The sequence below is a fragment of the Leucoraja erinacea genome, unplaced genomic scaffold (genome assembly GCF_028641065.1).
Source record: "Leucoraja erinacea ecotype New England unplaced genomic scaffold, Leri_hhj_1 Leri_468S, whole genome shotgun sequence".
NCBI lineage: Eukaryota > Metazoa > Chordata > Chondrichthyes > Rajiformes > Rajidae > Leucoraja > Leucoraja erinaceus.
Window position 1 is genome coordinate 88,685 of NW_026576369.1, and position 23,194 is coordinate 111,878.

Here is a 23,194-nt window from a genome sequence, read left to right on the forward strand (position 1 = left end):
TCACTAAAGGGGTAATTGAACAAACCAAACATGAACAACAGGAATTTGTCTCAAACATATTTATTAGAAATAAGAAAGATGGGGATTGCCGTATTATTATTGATTTATCAACGCTTAACAATGTTGTGCAATATGGTCATTTTAAAATGGATACTTTTAGCACTGCTAAAGAGTTAGTTTCAGCGGGCTACTTTATGGCAAGTATTGATCTTAAAGATGCTTACTATACAATACCCATCAGAGGTAAAATTCTTAAACCAGCTTTTGCATTGCTGCAACAACAACATAAACATAGAGTAATGGCATATTTGGATGATATACTTATTGTGGGAAAAACTTATGAATCGGCATGTCAGGCAGTGGTTGCCACAAAACAATTGTTTGAAGAGCTGGGATTCATTATCCATCCAATTAAGTCAAAAATGACCCATTAACACATTTAATATGTTTATGACTTTACCAATAGGGAAAGCCACAGAGTTACAAAAGGATTGCAGAGAGAGACGGGTAGCCAGGATGATTGGGAAAATTGGGGCCACATTTCCTGCCATACAATTTGGGCCATTACATTACCAAAATTTACAGAGAGAGAAAATTAGAGCACTCAAAATTAATAGAGGCCATTTTGATCATCCCATGGAGCTAACAATTGAAGCCATAAAAGAATTACAATGGTGGGAACACAATGTTAAGTATTGCTCCAACCCAATAGTTATTGACAACCCGTCTGTGGTATTACAAACAGATGCCAGTGCAATTGGTTGGGGTGCAACTGATACCATCTCGAGCTGTGGGGGAGATGGAATATACAAGAAGCTAACCTACTTAACACTAAAGGTATAAATTACTTAGAAATGTTAAGTGCGTTTTATGGGCTAAAATCTTATTTCTCAGGAATGAAACAGCAGCATGTTAGATTGCAGGTAGATAATACCATGGAGGTGGCATATATAAATCATATGGGTGGAAATATATCAGCATCTTGTGATGAATTGGCAAACTCAATTTGGCAATGGTGCGTCCAAAGGAATATTTGGTTATCGGCTACGTATCTACAGGGATACTAAATTCAGTGGCAGACACCAGGTCACGAAAACTTATTGAAAATACTGAATGGATGTTGGATAGAACGGTATTTGCTGAAATCACAGTAAAGTATGGAAGGCCGGATATTGATTTTATGCATCCAGGTTAAATCACCAGTTACCGAGGTATGTATCATGGGAACCAGATCCTGGGGCAGAAGCTACAGGTGCATTCTCACTGCACTGGGTGAAATGGTTCATTTATGCATTTCCTCCTTTCTGCCTCATCAATCGGGTACTAAGGAAAATTCAACAGGATTCGGCATCTGGGATTCTCCTAGTACCTGATTGGCTTACCCAACTATGGTTCTCGGTGATACAGGACATGGTGCTGGAACCATGTATAACTTTAAGACATAGTCCTAAGTTGCTGGTGCATCCAGTAACTCAGGATAGCCACCCATGCCATAAAAAAATATTGATTTATTGGGATGTAGACTCTAAAAGACCCGCTACTGGACATGGGGCTATCTAAAAGAACTGTGGACATGATCACAGCAGCACAAAGAAGGTCTATACAAAAACAGTATTTAGGTAATGTTAGAAAATGGACTAATTACTGCCATAATAACCATCTGGACCACAGAAATAAGGATGTTCCGGCAGTGCTAGAGTTTCTCACCAGCCTGCACTATGAAGGACTTAGTTACAGCACTGTGAATAGTGCCAGAAGTGCATTGTCAAGTTATTTGTGGCAAGGAACAGAAAGACAGTCTGTGGGATCACATCCTCTGGTAGTTAAACTTTTAAGAGGCATCTTTAACACCAAGCCACCCAAAACAAGATACAACCAAATCTGGGATGTGAGTGTGGTCCTGACCATGCTAAGGAATTGGTCGCTGGCTACAGCATTAACTCTGGACAAACTAACTAGGAAAATGGTAATGCTGATGGCGCTGGTCACAGCGCAAAGGGTCCAGTTATTGCAAATATTAAGACTGGATGGCTTGACTATGGCGGCAGGAAGTTTGGTTTTTTGTGATCCAGGACCTTATTAAACAAAATAGACCAGGATCAGCGGGGCAGGTCATAGAATTTATGGCCTACCCGGAGGACGAACGCCTCTGTATAGTGAAGCACATTTTGTTATACATTGAAAGGACAAAGGCTATCAGAGGCAAGGAAATGGCTCTTTTAATCAGCCATAAGAAACCGTACCGTAAGAGTGTCAACTCGGCCATTTCGCGGTGGCTGAAATATGGGTTAAGAAAGGCGGGAGTGGACACTAACATATTTAAATCTCACTCCACCAGGGCTGCAGCTACATCCGCAGCAAAACGCCTTGATGTATCCATGGACCAAATCCTCAGGACTGCAGGATGGTTGTCGGAGAAAACGTTTCAAAAATGTTATAACAAACCAGTTAGGAGTATAGGAACGTTTTCGGGAAAAATTTTAAGTTCTGTATGATAATTTATCCCTGAAGAATACAAGGGTTATGATTTGAATTAATAAAATATTATTTATCATTTACGTTAAATAATTGGTATGAATGTTTTGAATATCATTAACAATTTCTCCCAAACTACCAAGGCAGTTGTGAAGCATGGACTTGTTCCACGGCATGAGGTCACAGAGCTTTGAAATCTTCACGTAGTCACTCACGTGACTCCGAAGTAAAATAGTAAGATTAAACGAGAACTTACCAGTTTGAAGTTTGATCTTTATTTTATGAGGAGGAACGTTGAGGGAATACGTGCCCTCCGCTCCCACCCTCGTAAGGTCATATCTTAAACTGGTATCTCTTTAATAATCTTACTATCTTAGGTCATTATAGTGTATCTGTGACCTCACACCGCTGCTTTGAAGGATGACACGCATGCGTCGTAAGCGGGGTTCTTCACGTATTCCCTCAACGCTCCTCCTCATAAAATAAAGATCAAACTTCAAACTGGTAAGTTCTCGTTTAATCTTACTATTTTATGTAATCCTCCCATAATTTCTGAGTTCTATTTCACAATATCTATCAGACATACAGAATGTTGCAAGGTAATATCTTGCCCAAACTCAGTTGTATCTTTCTATTTCGATAAATATCACAAAATATGCCATTGTTTCAGCCACATTATGACAAAATATAGAATGTAGGTTATTTGTTATCAGAAATCCCATCCCAGAAACAACAGTACTTAAAGAACATTTGTTTTAATAATTTACGAGCATGTACTATAGGTTGATCCATATCCAACAAAATGTGATAATTGCATAAAAGGTATTATTGTCTAAGAAATTTTGTGTGGAATGATAATCCATCGCAGTACTCATTTAGGCAAGTCCCAGTCTATAGATACTTTTCCCCCACCCCCAATCCACCTCGCCCGATCTTCATTGAACCTACCATTTGACTGATCTTTTACTCAGCTGCTGTAACGTTTCCTTCCTATCAAAATCTCTGTGTAACATCTCTGTCCCTATCTTCCAATTCCTACTTTGAAATGAAATACAACTTTCGACAAAAACTTTGCAGCAGGATCGCTATATAAATGCAGATATATGGTATTTTATGCTAGCATCCCCCCCCTTACCACCACACAAGAAGCGTAACTTGAAGCGTTTACATTTCAAGAGGTTCGATACGGACCAGGAATGAAAATTAATAGCTATGAATCGATTGCGAGGTTAGGTCAGAGGGCTAAGAAACAATCCTGAGTTGACAGCGTATTGTTTTAAGTGAGCATTTTGCAGCGACCTCACCTTATATTCTGGTAAAATATTCTTTCCACGGAAATCTCCTATTTCACTTTGAAATTATATTCATTTATAACCGTTTGTAACATCAGTAACCACCTTAATGTTCGTGCATTTAGTACAGGGTATGCTTGAAACTATTTATTGTAATGTACTGTACCTTTAAAAAAATCTACATCAACCAAGAGTGAAATTTACACAGAATCGAACGATGTTTGAAAATGCGTGGGAATCGACTAATCGCGATCCTGCTGCGAAATGTTTAAGTCGAAAACTGTATTTTATTTCAAAGTGGGAATTTGAAGATAGGGACAGAGGTGCTACACAGAGATTTTAAACTCTTGGATGAACTCGCACCGTGGGATCATTGACGTTTTGCGGTATACAGAAATGCTGGAGAAACTTAGCGGGAAAGGCAGCATCTATGCAGCGAAGGAAATAGCCGGGTCTGAAGAAGGGGTTCGACCCGAAACGTTGCATATTTCCTTCGCTCCATAGATGTTGATTAACCTACAGACCAAGAATGTCACCAAGAAGAAGTTCCCAATCATAATGGTCAGTTTTAATAAATTCTCTATGTGTCATTAATGCATCAATCTACATTCCTCCGTAAAATGTAATTATGTTTTGAAGAAGTGTTAATGACGCCATGTGAATTATATTCAAAGGAATGCATTGATGACACATTGGATAACTACTTATTAACTACTGGCTGTTAACACATCTGGCTGTTAACACTACTGGCTGTTAACACAAGTGCCACAGTGGTTAACACATCATTTGTGTCTGATGACCCTACAGCGCTTGTATTCCATGTACAAAACCATGTAAGTTTGGTAAAAAAATCCATATGGCGAATGTTTAAAAAAAATAAATCTTATTTAACAAAGCAAATTTGTATTTCCATATGAAATACGGAAAATTAACGCGGTGCCCCCTTGGGCGCGGGGCCCAATTTGGAAAAATCGGTCCAATCGGCCTAGGGCTGGCCTGCATGGATAGGTGATGTTTCACAGATGCTGGAGTAACTCAACGGGCCAGGCAGGATGCCCATAGTAAAGAGAACAGGTTTGGTGGGCAACTCTGTGAGGAAGTTCAAGTCAAGTTTATTCGTTACATACACATACGAGATGTGCAGTGAAATGAAAAGTGGCTCGCGGATTGTGCAAAAAAAACCCCAAACAAACAAACTACAAAACAGAATCACATATTCACAATCACAAAGCAGCTTGCCCTATCAACAGCATCCCCATTTATCCTCAATGGTGTGTACGTCCTCGGATGATGTGCCCTCCTTAACTCCACTATCAGCTCCTTCATTTTCTTTGATATTCAAGAGGAGGCTGTTGTCCTGACACCAGAGTGCCAGATCAGCCACCTCCTCCCGGTAGGCCTTCTCATCGTTATCGGAGATCAGGCCCACCACCACAGTGTCATCAGCAAACTTGATTATAGAGTTGGAGCTGAACCTAGCCACAGTCATGTGTGTACAGGGAGTACAATAGGGGGCTGAGGACACAACCCTGGGAGGATCCTGTGCTCAGGGTGAGGGACTTCGATGTATTTCCTCCCATCTTCACTACCTGGGGCCTGGTGGTGAGAAAGTCCAGGACCCAGGCACAGAGGGGGGTGTTGAGCCCCAATTCCACCAGCTTCTCAGCAAGCCTGGTGGGAACTGTCATGTTGAAGGCTGAACTGAAGTCTATGAACAGCATCCTCACATAGCCCCCCTTCTTTTTTTTAAAAATATTTTTATTAGAAGCAAACATATTATGGTAAAGTATAGTTACATATTATAGTAAAAAACTTTTCATGTGCAACAATCATACATTATTAACATTTTCAATTGTGGATTGATTCTGCTTCTAATTTTTTTTATATATAGATAGAAAGAGAGAGAAAGAAAAAAAAAGAATTACAAATGTCAAAAAAGAAAAAAAAGTGGAATGAATTACTAATAATACGTCATTGGAGATAGGTTCGTAGATTATAAAGTATAACTTCTCATCTAATCCTGAGTTCAAGCTTCAGTTGGGTTTTCGTGCCGGGCCAATCTATCCCTTCAAATAATTAATGAATGGAGACCATATTTTAACAAATATTTCTTGTTTGTCCATTAAGACAAGTTTAATTCTTTGCAGACGTAGGGTCTCTGACATTTCCACAATCCACATTTTAATTGTGGAGGTTATAAGGCCTTTCCAAAATGTTAATATTAATTTTTTTCCAGTTATTACACTGTAGTTGAGGAAGTTTCTTTGGCTTGTTGTGTGTTAAACTTTGTCCTGATATTCCAAGTATTATTAGTTTTGAGTCTGGATCCAATTTAGTATTAAAAATAAATGATTCCAAAAATATCAATCCAGAAATTTTTAATTTTTATACAATTTGCAAAAGTATGTGTATTGGCCTCTAGATGCTGACATTTATCACAAATAGGAGAAATATGTGGGAAGATTCTATTTAGTTTTATTTTGAAGTAATGTAATCTGTGTGAGACTTTAAATTGTATTAAAGCATGTCTGGCATTTAACGAGCATTGATGTATATATTGTAGACTTTCGTCCCAAATATCTTTTGTTATAGGTTGACCTAATTCATTTTCCCATGTGTATCTATATAATTCCATCGGTGGTACCTCGTTGTTTAAGAGGGTGTTATAAATATGTTATTAATTTTTCAGTGTTAGGACGCTTATTCAAACATTCATCAAGAGTTTCTGGTTCCCTAGTCCTGTAGACTTGTGTATTAGATTTAACATAATCTCCAATTTGTAGATATCTGAAGAAATTATTTGAGTGTGGTCCATAGATCTGTTATAACTCCAGAAATGAGAGTAAAATGCCTTTCCTATAAAGATGTCTAATCTTTTTAATTCCGTAATTTTTCCATTGTGTGAAACCTTTATCCAATATGGATGGTTTGAATAAAGGATTGTTTACAATGGGAAGACAGAGTGGTATATTATCCAATGTTAAAGCTTGTTTTAGTTGTTTCCAAATTTGTATTCCACTATGTATTATAGGATTTTCCCTATAGGTTTTTTTGTGCAGTTTTGTGGGAGCAAACATAATCGGACCAGTTTCAAAAGGTAAACAGTCTACCTTTTCCATCCTTAACCAATCTGGTTGCTGATCCCTTTCTCCCAGCCAGAAATTCATGTTTTTAATATGGATTGCCCAAAAATAAAACAAAAAGTTTGGCAAGGCTAAACCTCCATTTATCATTGATTTACATAAATGTTTTTGCTTATTCTATGATTGTTATAATCCCAAATAAAGCTTGTAACAATGGAATCGACTTAAAAAAAATAATTTGGGGATATATATCGGAATTAATTGAAATAGGTACAGTAGTTGCAGTAAAAATATCATTTTATAGCATTAATTCTACCAAGCATTGAAATGGGAAGTGTTTTCTAATACTGAATATTCTTATGTAGTTTATTCAGTAAGGGTGGAAAGTTTAATTTAAATAAAGAAATATATGTCTTAGTTACATAGATTCCTAAATATTGAAGTTTAACTATTTTAAAAGGGGATTGTTGTAATGTATGTAAATTGAGTTTTGTTACTGGCATGATTTTGCTTTTATTCCAGTTAATTCTATATCCTGAAAACTGACCATATTTAGTTATTAGATTTAATAGATTTGGAATACTAGTTTCTAACTTTGTAATATATACTAATACATCATCTGCATATAAAGAGATTTTATTCCTTGTGTGTTTAGTGTTATACCCGTGTATTTCTGGGTGGGCCCTAACGCTTTCTGCTAATGGTTCAATTACAAGAGCAAATAATAGTGGGGATAGTGAACATCCTTGTCTACAACCTCTAGAAAGATTAAAATTTAGTTGATAACATTTGGTTTGTTAATAGTCTAGCTGTTGGGTTAGAATATAACAATTTAACCCATGTACAGTTCTTCTCTCCCAATTGAAATGTTTCCATTACCGAAAATAAATATGACCATTCTACCTGGTCAAATGCTTTTTCAGCATCTAACAAAATAATTGCTAGTTCTGCATTAGGAATTATATTTGAGTATATAATATTGAATAGTCTTCTCAGATTATAAAATGAGTATCGTTTTGGAATAAAACCTGTTTGGTCGGGGTGTACTAATTTGTTAATCACTAAGCTCAATCTATGAGATAGGATTTTGGTTAATATTTTATGATCAGTATTTAAGAGAGCTATTGCTCCATATAAACCTGGGTCTTCAAGATCATTATCAGTTTTTGGTATAAGTGTGATTGTAGATTCATTTAGAGTTTCTGGGAGTGTAAGCGTATTTGTACAGTGTCTGTAGACGTGGCGAAATCCGATCATAATTCTTTAAATAAAATTCAGAACTTAGGCCATCAGGACCTGCGGCCTTTCCGTTTTTTAAAGATTTAATTGACTCTTCGATGTCTTTTATCGTAATTTCAGCGCCTAGTAATTATCTCTCTTTCAGATCTAACCCCGTAAGATTACATTTCTGTAAAAATGTTTCCATTCCTGCTGATTGTTCTGTCGTTTTAGATGAGTATAGCTTTTGATAGTATTGTAAAAATCTGTCATTAATATCTTTAGGCATTAATATCCTTTTCTGGTCTAATTTTGTAAATTGTTTTTTTCCCGTCCAGTTTACGAAGTTGACGTGCTAATAGTTTTTGTGGTTTATCACCAAATTCAAAATTTAATTGTTTTGTATGTTGATAAAGTTTTATAACTTGGTCTGAGTATATCTTGTTTAACTTATATTTCAGTACTGCAATTTTATTGTTTTACCATAGATGGTGCTGCTGCATTTTCTGTCTAATTGCCTTATTTCCATTTCCAATGTCTGTTGTTTGGCCCTACTCTCTTTATTAAGAAATGATTGGGAAGAGATTAATTCTCCTCGTACAAATGCTTTGAATGTTTCCCAAAGAAGGGAAGCAAAAATTCCAGGGCTATCATTAGCCTCAAAGAACATATTACTCTGTTTTACAAGGTATTCATGACATACCTTTTCTTTTAAGATTTGGGGGTTAAGTCTCCATTGTGACTGTTTCACGGCCATTCCGTTTAGTTTAATCATACATGTTAGTGGAGCATGGTCCGAGATTATGATATTATGATATTGCGAGTTATAGGTAAATGAGATAATTTTGGAGTCTACTAAGAAATAGTTTATCATTGAGTAAGTTTTATGCACCAGTGAGTAAAATGAATATTCTCGACCGGATGGGTTTTCAATTCTCCAGACATCCTTAATGTTGGCAGTATTAATATATGAGTTTAGAAAGTCACTTGACTGAGATTTTAATTTTCTTTGAGTTGATGATCTGTCTAAATAAGCATCCAGTGTACAATTTAAGTCTCCACCAATTATTAAGTTATGTTGTGTGCATTCCAGGATAATGTTGAATATTCTCTTAAAATACTATCAAAGTTTGGTCCATAAACATTAAGAAGAGTCACTTTTTTTAGAATAACTCCCCTACTAATACTATATATCTGCCTTCGATATCTTCTATAGTTGATATATGTTTAAAGGGTATACCTTTGCGGATTAATATTGCAACCCCTCTAGATTTTTGTGAGAATGAAGAGTGATATGCTTTAGCGATCCATTTTGCTTTCAACCTATGTTGTGCTTCCTTTTTAAGATGTGTTTCCTGGAGGAATATTATATCTGCTTTAAGTGATTTTAAATGAGCTAATACTTTAACTCTCTTGATTGGTTCGTTAATTCCCTTAACATTCCAGCTACAGAATTTAATTCCTCCACCCCCAATTTTCATATTAACGTCTTGCATCTTATGAATAGGGTGATCTATGAAAGAGCAGATGGCTCAGCACATTGAACCCTATCTTACACCCGAACATCAGGTAGATGAATTTTAGGTCTCGCCGGTTTTCCATCTGGACATATCTCCTTAAATAAAACTTATAATTCCATTCCAAATACAAATTACAATATAATATAAGATAGAAAAAAAAATAAATGTTATGTTAGTAAAGTGTAAAGAGTAAAAAAAGAAGAAAACTACAACTATAGTTAGTGCAGTTAGTGATAGCCACCCTAATGTGGTTTAACATCTAAGGACTTCTGTAGCCTTTGGTTAAAATTTTTTTTACTAGCTCCGTACTTTCCATAAAATAAAAGTTTATGGGGGGGAGAGAAACAATAGTAATATTCCATTAGTGAAATAATTATTAGTCTCAAAGTGAAATGTTAGTCTCGTATAGCAAAAAAAAAAAAATTGTCAAATAATAATCAAAATCAAAAGTATCAAAGAGAAAACTTCCTAGATTTTTATTAATAATTTGCCTGAATCACACTTTACTTATAGTTCATACTTTTAATTAATTCTGAATTGATCCAGTTAACAATAATTAGTAATAATTAATATTTATGATTAGTAGTTGTTAAAAATTAGTACTAAAATGTAAATGTTATATATCAATAGCAAGATAATTGCTCAATTCTTATTATAAATTTTGAGCAGTTCTTAAGTATAGTAATTTAAAGTGCTATTTCTTCTCTGGGGGGTAACAATATCCGGTACGGTCAGGTAAGTGTTGGGTGTTGAATATTATTCAATCTTCGGTCTTATTCTCGATGTTCTGGGCGAATTCAAGTGCATCTGTGTGTTTCATGAAGAAATGTTCCTTCTGCTCATAGGTGACTCTTAGTGTTGCGGGTTACATCAGTCCATATCTCAATTTTTAAAATATTCTTAAGTATTCTTCTTATTTCTGTAAACAGCGCTCTCTTCTTGGCGACTTCTACAGGGTAATCTCTAAATATACTGATCTTATCTCCTTCAAATACGAGATTTCTGCTGCGAACAATTTTCTTTATCATATCATCCAAAACATGATCATATTGCATCTTCACTATCAGTTGTCTTGGGGGGGGGGTCTTGGGTGGCATCTCGATACTCTGTGTGCTTGAGCAAGTAAAGGTTCTTGATCCCAATAGATCTGCAGCAAATTCATGGGGGTCACGATTCCCCTCTCTGCCTTCCTGGATGCTCACGATTCTTAAATTCTGGCGTCTCTGATGTCCCTCCAAGTCAATACATTTTTCGGTTATTTGATGCAATAAGTCTGATAGACGTTTGTTCTCGGCGAGAAGTTTTTTTGTAGTTTTGGAGCTTGTCTCAACAATTTCCTCTAATTCCTTTACAACATCGTGTTGTTGATTTAGTGTCTGGAAGATAGGATCCAACTTAGAATTAAATCTGGATTCCATCAAATTCAGTTTATCATTTACCTTTTCAATCCTTTGATTCAAATTTTCTTCCATGTTAAACTTCCAGTCTTCCAGAACTTCCCCCTTCTGGCTGTCAAGATGAGAGAGAGCGGTGAGCAGAACCTGGGAGACCGCATCGTCCGTGGATCTGTTCGGATGGTATGCGAATTGTAGCGGGTCCATATTGCGAGGGAGGAAGGCGCAGATGTGTTTCTTGACCAGCGTCTCAAAGCACTGTTTGTGTGCAGGATTTGATGCCCATAGTAATAGTTACAGCATTGGGCAACTCAGTCAGGGAGTTCACTGTTTGTGTGAAGTGTTGTCTTTGATATAGCTGGCATGGTGCTGTCCCAGTTTGATTATGAAAATAGTCAATGTATTCTTCTACCCTGTAGAATTCACTACTGCAGACACATTTGAATTTCACTGTACCTTAATTGGTACATCCGACGATAAACTGACTTTGAAACATTGGGCCTAGAGTTATTTTTCCAGGCACTAGAGTTATTTTTCCAGTGTTTGATATTTTGAGGTGAATGTAGAATCTTCTCACCTGCTGCTGTTTCTACCTCTACAGTTATTCTACTTGTTTCTGGTTGATGTGCCAAGGTCTTTGGAGATCTTCTAATGTTTCCAGTTTTCTATGGTTTGTGATAGATGGGCTTTGTCAACTTGCTGTTCCAAATGCTGCTTGTGATAGAGGGTATCCTGACTGCACTTGTGAGTACCTGCTTATTTTGTTTACTTCAGTAGCTCAACAATTTTCTTTTAGCCATGATTGCAATTTGGACAGATTCATTTAGATGTAAAAGTTCATATTTTTTCCATCAATAACGCTTTAGATCTGTGTAATTTTCTTCCAGGGTTGCAGGCAATCAAGTTGTTAATGATATTCTGCAGCACCTCTTCGATTCTCTTGCAGACACCTTTCACATGTTATGTGTTTGAAGTTCGAATCTTGTCTCCAAAAACTGCTACATTAAATATGCGGGATGGCAGGCAATTAGCACATGTTGTATTTGTTTTAAAGTTCCTACTTTGTTTATCTTCTGTGCTTCCTCCATTCTCATCCTCGCAGGCCAGCAATTACAATTAACACAGTCCTCAATGGTTATTAAGTGCATATTTGTTTACTTTCTGCAGCACAATCCATTGTCTTGGAAGACATGCAGGCAGCTTTCAGAGGTCATTTTAACACTCCAGAGGATGATCTTTGTTAAACTGTCAACAATGGGCACCAAATCTGGGGCTGCTGGGACCAATTTATTGAGCCCATTTTTAGGAACCTAACAAAGGTACATACCACACACAGTATTTTGTTCACGTATGCACGTACATATTCACAGGGCCTGTGGGAGAGTGGTGCAGGGGGTACATCGTACCCGGGCCCAGAGTCCAAAAGGGGGGCAGGAATTTCCTGAAATCTCAGAAAATGGTTGCATATATTTTGTGAAGACTAGCATTCACATTTTGTGTGAGCCGACATAGTTTTATATATCGTAATTCATAGAGATTGTGATCCATAATAAAGCGGGGATTTTTAACTGCCGGGTGTGTGGTCGGGGTAACCTGATTAAAAGAGGGGGAGGGGAAGACCCATCACTACTAACCCTAGCTCTACATTTGTTATTTATCATTTTTATTTAACAGTTCACATAACTTTATAAAGATAAATCAATTGTATAACAAAATTATCAGCAAGGTTAGCATTACCTTTATTCCTTGGAAACCTTGCTATTGTTTTGATGTAATGAGGAGGCAGCCATGATCCCAGAGTACTCGCTGCCTAGCGACCATGAAACAAAGCGCGTGATTAAGGTTGGACGATTGACCTGGATGACGACACGTTGGCCTGGCTTGCCTCAACGGAGCTGCAGGTCTAAAAGACATACGACAGAAGAAGAGGTTGGACGCCAATTGACCAATGTCAAACGTGCTTTGATTGGACAATTACTACTCAGAAAATTTGAGGTTTTTCTCATATTTTAAAAATATGTGCAGGTTTTGTTCTTAACGAGTTCCAGGTATGATTTATATAATATTTTTACTCAATGTTAAAAATTCAGATAGTTCCATGATTTGGGTCACGAACTTAAACGAAAAAGCACCTCAGAGCACAGCCTATTTGAGGAAATGAGAGATACTTGAGGGTCACGAGGGGGATTTTGTGGGACTCATTGAAGATCTCCAAGCCCAAACTTGCTCCAAGTTCTGTGACATTCCACACCTGGCACTGGAGAAACTGTTTAGGAACAACTTGTTGGGATTTCTTCTGGCCCAGGATCTCTTCCGTATGGTGTGAAAGGGAAGGTTTGAAACATCTGCCGACTGATGTGGTCACCAGCTGTTTGTAAGGAACTTTACCACCGAAGACTTGCAAGAAAATGCCACTGGGGAACATGATGACTGGGGCCGATGAGTTTGACAAATTTCTCAAGCGTCGTGGATTCTCCCGTGCAGCCCCAAGAGGTATTGGACGTATACTTGTCCCATTACACCCGTATACCTGTCCCATTACACCCGTATACCTGTCCCATTACACCCGTATACCTGTCCCATTACACCCGTATACCTGTCCCATTGTTAAAATGAGTTATTTTTGCCAGTCTAATTCAAGAAAACTTGATTCAAACCATTTCTGCTAAAATCAATTCTTTATTCTGACAGCGCTGGATAATTCTTTAAACCTTCCAACACAGTTAGAAATTCTGGAGCAGGTTGAAAGAACTACTGACTTTGGCATAAATGTAACACATTATAGAGGTAAAAGACAAGGATAGTACAAAAGGAGTAGCAAACTATTAACCAATCATTATGGTTTACCATACATTTAACTTATTTGCATTAACCAATCAACTAAATCCTTTCCATTGATTGACAACACGTATAGTCACATGATTTTCCCCTTTCCAGCCCCTTTACAATCTTCTTCCCCTCTGTGGTTTCTTCAACCTCTTTGCTCAAAATCATTTTATTTCAATAAAGTAAAACCACAGAAATAAAACTAATTCTCACAGAATACTTTTCAGAATATACACATAATATAGCAATCACACAACACATACATACAAAACATATTTTCACTTTTGGAAAAGAAAGTTATTTCTAAAACTTTCGATTTAAACAAAATCTAATACTTACAATCGTAATTAAACACAATACACTTCACAATTAATTTCCTTACAACCACATAGTTAAAATACAGTTACTTATGGATTACAAAGATTAAAGATGAGTTTTGCCCCATTCTTACAAAGTGGTAAAGACTTAAGTTATTGCTAATCACACAATTCCCAACTCCAGCCACATAAAGGTCATTAATTGTCTTGATCGCTTCGTCCCAAGCTCGGGTCTAATTTCATTTTGTATTACAACCTCCCCCTTCTATCTCTGGAAGAAAAGAATGTAAAAGCCTCTTCACTAAAAGCATTCCTCACAACAAATGAAAGATTATCAAAACAGAGTTACTTTCTCAGTTTCTGGTAACCATAAGAAATCCTTTTGCAAAGGTCACACAACCATCACCTATGCCTTATCTCTTATCCCAACATAAACACATTTAAACAGCACAAACCATCTCACAGACTAGTATCTACCATTGGTGCCTACAATCCAACATATGCAACCATAAATCGCCTTAAATGACACAGCCAAACTCTGAGATGTGTCACAAATGGTGCCCATGACATGGAGAAAGCCCATTAACAACCTCTATTATAAACACCAACCTAAACCAACTACAACTTCTCACAGCATGATTATTGCTTCAAAGCAATAAATAAAGATATGCCTATTCAGATCAACCTTTCCATGTTATGATTAGCCATCTGCACTCCTGTGTGTGTGTTCTTTGTTCTTTATTTGTTTGTGGAGGCATGTATTTCTGAAAGCCCCAACTCCAAGCTCTCCTCTTGCAACTTAACACAAGTTCCTTAAGAACTTATCATTTGAGCAATTTTATTATATATTTCTTCACCATTACACCAGTATATCTGTCCGTTTCCTCAAGCACCCATTTCCTGATCACTCCAGAGGCACAGCGAGCAAATCCCAGAGACCAAACCCCCCCCCCCCCCCCCCCCCCCCCATATCTATCCCCACCCCTGACCAACAGCCCCAGGTATAGGCCGAAATTCACTACTAAACACTACTAGAAACACAAGTACATAGCAGTGGTTCCTGTTAAACTCATTCAAGTAGGCCCAGACCACAATTTTAGTGAATAAACCTTAACGAGGGGAAGGGGCAATGTAGTCAGGGCCGGATTTAGATGAAGAGTGTTTAATTTAGATTAAGCTGTTCCACTTGTAAGGCCCCCTCCGCGTTGGTTTTCAGCGCTGGCGGCGAGGCAGCGACCGGACAGCCATGGCGGCCAAATCTCCCACAATTCAAAGCGAGGGAGAAAGTGCCCAGCGCCGACCAGTTGCCGTTGCAGTGCGCATGCGCAGCAGGGCGGCTGATGATGTGCTGGCCGTGGGTGTGCGCATGTGCAGGGGGAGGATGTGCTGGCCATAGCACTGTGCATGTGCAAGGCGGCCGGCCGTGCCGGCGGATGAGGAGCGAGCGGAGCATGGTGGCCCGGACGTGTATGGCGGGGGGAGATGGAGAGAGAGAAATAGAGAGGGGGGCCTGCCCAGAGTTGAACGGTAGGTGTCCTGCCTTGGCCGGAGCCCTCCCCCCCCAGACCTCGAGGCCCTAAGCTTAAGCTTGTCTAGGTTATAGGTAAATCCGGCCCCGAATGTAGTCTTTAAACTAAAGTGGGCCCCAAGCTGAAAGAGGCCGAGCCCAATTAGAGAAAACAATTGTTAATCTTTCCCAAACATTCATTTACACTGAAGCCCAAGAGAAGGTTCTAAACTCCATAACCATATTCACATAGACCAAGTTATATACAAAACAAACCAATGTCACGTTAGTGATTTGATGTCTGCTGATATCCTCCTTCACACTGGACACCGAGAGAGGAAGAGATTCCAGTTGAAAATAAATGTCATGAGAAACAGGATCAGCCATTGAAAGGATTGTAATGATCCCTACAGGGTAGCAGAATACATTGACTACTGTAATTCACTGGCACAGCAACATGCCAGCTTTGTTAAAGGGCAGCACAGTGGCACAGCAGGAGAGTTGTTGGCCTACAGCACCAGAGACACAGGTTCTGTACGGAGTTTGTACATTCTCCCAGTGACCAAGTGGGTTTTCTCAAAGATCTTCACTTTCCTCCCACCATCCAAAGACGTACAGGTTTGTAGGTTAATTGACTTAGTATAAATGTAACATTGTCCCTAGTTTGTGTAGATTAGTGATAATGTGCAGGGATCGCTAGTCGGTGCTGACTCGGTGGGCCAAAGGGCCTGTTATCATGTCACATGAAGTGTTCTCCCTGACACTGCCCCTGATACCGTACCCTTTATCATGGACATTGAAACCCTGTGCACAAACAGATACAGATAGGAACATACAGGCAGTTCAAATATCTGGAGAAACACACCATGACAAACCAGATACTTTAACTGCATTTCGTCGTCTCTGTACTGTACACTGACAAATAGGTAACGTTTCGGGCCGAAACCCTTCTTCAGATACTGAACCGACAAATAAATACTTTGAATTAAATGAAACATACATGTAAAGGAACAGTAGTGAAGTTTGGCCCAGTTTATGTAACATTTGGCAGAATGGGGAAGACAGTCTAACCCTGGCAGACTCTTCCAGCATCAGAGGACCCAGTGTTTGGAGATCCTGGGTGGAAACTAACATTAATTGGTCACCCCTTTAGAAAGGAGCAGAGAGGAGAGGAAATTGATTCTGGCAACACAGACAAACATACTAAACCAAATATAGATTTAGACCAATTCCAAACAAAGCTACAGTTGGGTGAATGGAAGGGGCAAGATTACCTAATTGTAATGAGTTAAAAACAAGTGCCATGAACATTAAACTACTTCCCCTGCAACAGGAGGTAACTAGGATGACTTTAACCACGGGATGCAACCTGGTCTAAAACAAAGTGCTGGAGCTACTCAGTGGGTCAGGCACCATCTGCCTGCCTGCAAAGGGAATGGACAGATAATGTTTCAGGTTGGGATCCTTCTTCAGACTGATGGAGTAGGGCAGAGAAAGTGGAAGTGAAACTAACACTAATTGGTCACCTTCACAAAAGAGCAGAGAGGAGAGGAAATGGATTCTGGCAACAAACACACTCAAACCAAATGTATATTTAGACCAATTCCAAAACTACAGTAGGGTGAATGACAGGATTGCCAATTTGTAATGAGACTTCAAGTGTCATCAACATTAAACTACTTTCCCTGCAACAGCAGCCAACTAAGATTGCTTAAACCAGGGAATGTCCAAAAAATGGTCCAAAACAAAGTGCTGGAGGTACTTGGCAGATCAGGCACCATCTACCCGACCACAAAGGGAATGGGCAGAAGCTGTCGTTTCCTGTTGGGACCCTTTCAGACTGATGGAGTTGGGCAGAAAAAGTGGGAAAGAGGTGGGAGCAGGACAAAGCCTGTTATGTGATTAGTGGATACAGGGGAGAGGGTGATGGGTTGTGACATTGGCTAGGGGTGACAAGGAGACAAAAGGTGCAACAGATGTGAAGAGTGAAACGTAAAGCTGGAGGAAGGGATACGGGTGGAAGGGGATAGAGTGAAATATGAGACTGGTTTAGGAGGTGAGCATAGAGAGGGAAGGAGCAGAGTGACCAAGGTGTTGAGGGAAGTGTTCACACCAGTGTGGGTGGGTCAGGGAAAGAGGAGGGTTCCCATCACCAGGGTGGGGGATGCAGGGAAAGAGGGGGTTCCCATCCCCAGTGTGTGGGGTGGGGGGGGGGGGGGGGGGGCAGGGGAAAGAGGGGGTTCCCATCCCCAGTGTGGGGGGGGGGGGGGGGGGGGGGAAAGAGGGGGTTCCCATCACCAGTGTCCTGATTTCCCACCGCCATGCCACATTTCCCTTTTATCCCCTCCCATGCCCCATTCACCCATAAACCTCCCTCTGGCTTCATCTTCCACACCTCTATCCTTCTTATCCAACATGTTTTATCAATTTCACCGCTGGCTTTTGTCACTTATTCCATCCATCTGCCAATCACCCACCCCCACATGCCAGGCTTTGTCCCACCCCCCAGTTTCCATCTTTCTCCCACTACTCCAGTCTGAAGGTTTCCAACCCAAAATGCCATCTGTCTACTTCCCCCACAGATGCTGCCTGACCCTCAGAGTTCCTCCAGCACTTCTGCTCAACATTCCAGCACCCTGAAATACAAGGAACGTGACCACAAAGCAGTTAGGAAAAGCCATTGTTAATCTTACCCAATGTTTCAAGGTCAGTTTATCTTCACATGTACCAATTAAGGTACAGTGAAATTCAAATGTGTCTGCAGTAGTGAATCATACAGGGTAGAAGATTAATTGACTATTTTCATAATCAAACTGGCACAGCAACATGCGAGCTATATCAAAGACAACACTTCCTTATGAGATTATTAAATTCATCCTCCTTCCATTCATAAAATAATGTTTTCAAAATTTATTTGCTTATCACAATTCTTTACCTTTAATGCACAATAAAGGTAAAGGGAGAGACAGAGAGAGGGGAGAGACACTACGAGACAGAGTTAGAGAGAGAGACAGATGCAGAGAGAGGGAGGGACAAAGAGAGATAGAGAGAGAGAGACAGAGAGAGAGAGGAAGACAGTGAGAGACAGAGAGAGTGCAGGAATAACTCAGCATGTCAGGCAGCATTTGTGGAGAAGATAGACACAAAGTGCTGGAGTAACTCAGAGGGTCAGGCAGCATCTGTGGAGAAGATAGACACAAATTGCTGGAGTAACTCAGCGGGTCATGCAGCATCTGTGGAGAAAATGATTGGGTGACATTTTGGGTAGAGACCCTTTAGTTTAGTTTAGAGATGCAGCACGGAAACAGGACTTCCGGCCCACGGAGTCGGCGTCGACCAGCAATCACCTCGTACGTACACTTGCACTATCCTACGCACATTAGGGACAATTTAACAATTTTGCTGAGGCCAATTAATCTACAACCCTGAACATCTTTAAAATGTTCGAGGAAACCAGAGCACCTGGAGTAAAAACCTACACCGGTCAAGGGGAGAACGTACAAACTCCGCACAGACAGCACCCATAGACAGGATCGTACCCGGGTCTCTGCCGGTGAGGCAGCAACTGTACCGCTGTGCCATTGTGCCGCGCAGAATTATATAATGGTTTCCCCCGCCATAAACGCACCCAATATGTGCTAGTAATGTCCTGTTTGCCAGCTTGTTGACCCTCTGTGATCCCCTCCTGCAGGGTTTAGGAGCCGTTGCTGTGGACGGAGAGACGAGGGCGTAAGCGGCCATTGAGGGCGGCCAGGGTGCCGGTGAGCCCCACTCCCCTCTGCTCGGTGTGCGGGCTGAGCTTCGAGGGGCTGAGCTTCGATGGAGGACCAACATGTGAAATTGACAAGTGTGGCAAGGTGTGGCGGTGCCCGAGCCAGCTGGAGATCCACCGGCGGGTGCACACGGGAGAACGTCCCTTCAACTGCTCGGAGCGGCAAGAGCTTCACCCGCTACAACAACCTGCAGCAGCACAACCGTGTGCACTCCGGCGAGAGGCCCTTCACCTGCTCCGACTGCGGCAAGAGCTTCAAGACGGCGAATGAGCTGAAGATGCACCGGCAGGTGCACACGGGCGAGAAGCCCTATGGCTGCTCCACCTGCGGCAAGAGCTTTGCCCGGTTGTTGGGGCTACGGCAGCATCGGCGGGTGCACAGCAGTGAGCGGCCCTTCACCTGCTCTGACTGCGGCAAAGGCTTTAAGTCGTCCCAGCACCTGAAGGAGCACAGGCGCCTGCACACCCTGGAGCGGCCCTACACCTGCAGCGACTGCGGCAAGGGCTTCATCCGCACATGGAACCTGCTGGTGCACCAGTGCACCCACACCGGCGAGCGCCCCTACACCTGCGCCCAGTGCGGCAAGGGCTTCACCCAGTCCACCAGCCTGCTGAAGCACCAGCGCACCCACACCAGCGAGCGCCCCTACACCTGCGCCCAGTGTGGCAAGGGCTTCACCCAGTCCAGTCACCTGCTGGAGCACCAGCGCACCCACACCGGCGAGCGCCCCTACACCTGCAGCTACTGCGGCAAGGGCTTCACCCACTCCAGCAACCTGCTGAACCACCAGCGCACCCACACCGGCGATCGCCCCTTCACCTGTGCCCAGTGCGGCAAGGGCTTCACCCACTCCGGCAACCTGCTAGTGCACCAGCGCACCCACACTGGCGATCGCCCCTACACCTGCACCCAATGCGGCAAGAGCTTCACCCAGTCCGGCAACCTGCTGGAGCACCTGCGCACCCACACCGGTGAGCGCCCCTACACCTGAGCCCAGTGCGGCAGGGCTTCACCCAGTCCAGTCACCTGCTGGTGCACCAGCGTAACCACACTGGCAAGCGCCGCTTCACCTGCACCCAGTGCGGCAAAGGCTTCACTCACTTCTCCAAGCTGCTGTCCCACCAGCGCACCCACACCGGCGAGCGCCCCTATACCTGTGACCAGTGTGGCAAGAGCTTCACCAGTTCCTCCAGGCTGCTGTCCCACCAGCAGGTAACATTTCAGGGTCGAGACCCATCTTCATTGTTGACCCGAAACGTCACCCATTCCTTGTCTCCAGAGATGCTGCCTGGCCCGCTGAGTTACTCCAGCACTCTTAAATGTCACCTATCTATGTTCTCCACAGATACTGCCTGACCCGCTGAGTTACTCCAGCACTTTGTGTTAGTCACAGTGCAGCACAGTGTGGAAACAGGCCCTTCGGCTCAACTTGCCCACAACGACCAACATAGAAAATAGGTGCAGGAGTAGACCATTCGGCCCTTCGAGCCTGCACCACCATTCAATATGATCATGGCTGATCATCCAACTCAGTATCCCGTATCCAGTATCCCGTACCTACCTTCTCTCCGTACCCCCTGATCCCCCTAGCCACAAGGGTCACATCCAACTCCCTCTTAAGGCCCGGAACCGTTGGAGAGTGTGAGGAGGGTCAGGGCGGTGAGTACTTAAATCGGGCGCGGGGCTTTATTTCACAGAGGCCCGGGACCGTTGGAGATTGTGGAGGAGGGTCAGGGCTTTTTTTTTTTTATAAACCACAAAATCTGTAACATTCCACACTCCATAGGGAGGGTTCTGGTGGAAGCCGCTGATTGGTGGAAGCAGACTAGAGGAAGCAGCTGATTGGGTGCAACCTCAGGTTAGCATTTGTGCTTTCTGGTTAAAGGTACAGTGCTTTAGTAAAGGTACAGTGAGCTAAGGGTACAGTGGGCTAAGGGTACAGTGCTTTAATAAAGGTACAGTGCTTTTTGTTTATATAATAAAGGTGCAGTTTAAAGGTCAAAAGGGAGCAGCTGTTGTGAGTCAGATACCTGCTGATTTCTCCCAGCAGTTTCTATTGTATTATACTGGTATCGGATCCAGGGTAAGGCGAGAGAATGACAGTCAGAGCAGTGTACTGTTCTGGATGTCAGATGTGGGAGGTCATGGTGTCGGATGGCCCTCCAGACGTCCACATCTGCACCAGGTGCAGAGAGATGGGGCTCCTAAGGGACCGTATTAGGATCCTGCAGCAGCAGCTCGATGACCTCTGTCTGGTCAGAGAGAATGAGGAGGTCATAGAGGGGAGTTATAGGGAGGTGGTCACTCCAAAATCACGGGAGAGAGACATGTGGGTCACGCTAAGGAAGGGCAAGGGGCAGAGGCAGGAACGAGTGAGTACTCCAATGTCGGTACACCTTGCAAATAAGTACACCGGTTTGAGTACGGATGGGGGTGACAGCCTACCCGGGGGTAGCGACAGCGGACGGGCCTCCAGCACAGAGACCAGCCCTGTTGCTCCGAAAGGCAGGGAAAAAAAGAAGAGGGCAATAGTAATTGGGGATTCTATTGTTAGGGGGTCGGATAGGCGTTTCTGTGGACGCAGTCGGGAGACCAGGATGGTGGTCTGCCTCCCTGGTGCCAAGGTCTCGGACGTGTCTCAACGCATCCAAGATATCTTGAAATCAGAGGGAGAGGAGCCTGAGGTCGTGGTACATATAGGTACAAATGACATAGGTAAAAAAAGGGAAGAGGTCCTGAAGGGAGGATTTAGGGAGTTGGGAGGAGAGTTAATGAAAAGGACCAAAAACGTAACAATCTCAGGATTACTGCCTGTACCACGCGACAGTGAGAGTAGGAATGGAGCGAGGTGGAGGATAAATGCGTGGCTGAAAGACTGGTGCAGAGGGCAGGGATTCAAGTTTCTAGATCATTGGGACTTCTTTTGGGGAAGGTGGGACCTGTACAGAAAGGATGGGTTGCACTTGAACCCGAGGGGGATCAATATCCTGGCGTGGAAATTTGCAAAGGCAACTGGGGAGACTTTAAACTAGAATGGTTGGGGCGAGGGACTCAAATAGAGAAAGCTAGTAGACAGAATGGGAGGCAGGAAGCAGAAAAGGGAAGCACTTGGACACAAGAGGAGAAAGAAAAAAAAGGAAATAAACAGAGAAGAAGAGACGGGGGTTTCTTAAATGTGCATATTTTAATGCTAGGAGCATTGTAAGAAAGGTGGATGAGCTTAGAGTCTGGATAGACACCTGGAAGTATGATGTTGTGGCGATCAGTGAAACATGGTTGCAGGAGGGCTGTGATTGGAAACTAAATATTCCAGGATTTCGTTGCTTCAGGTGTGATAGAATTGGAGGGGCAAGAGGTGGAGGTGTTGCATTGCTAGTCAGGGAAGATATTACAGCAGTGCTTTGGCAGGATAGATTGGAGGGCTCCTCTAGGGAGGCTATTTGGGTGGAACTGAGAAGTGGGAAAGGTGTAGCAACACTTATGGGGGTGTATTATAGACCGCCAAACGGGGAACGAGAATTGGAAGAGCAAATATGTAAGGAGATAGCAGATATTAGTAGTAAGCACAAGGTGGTGATTGTGGGAGATTTCAATTTTCCACACATAGACGGGGAAACACATTCTGTAAATGGGCTGGATGGTTTGGAGTTTGTAAAATGTGTGCAGGATAGTTTTTTGCAGCAATACATAGAGGTACCTACTAGAGATGGGGCAGTGCTGGACCTCCTGTTAGGAAATGAGACGGGACAGGAGGCGGAGGTACGCGTTGGGGAGCACTTCGGGTCCAGT

The 23,194-nt window shown here is 42.0% G+C and overlaps 1 pseudogene; it reads left to right on the forward strand.

Moving 5' to 3' along the window:
* LOC129693909 (zinc finger protein 271-like) overlaps positions 1-20,611 on the forward strand; it is a 38,056-nt pseudogene extending 17,445 nt beyond the window's left edge.
* Positions 20,612-23,194: the final 2,583 nt, after the last annotated feature.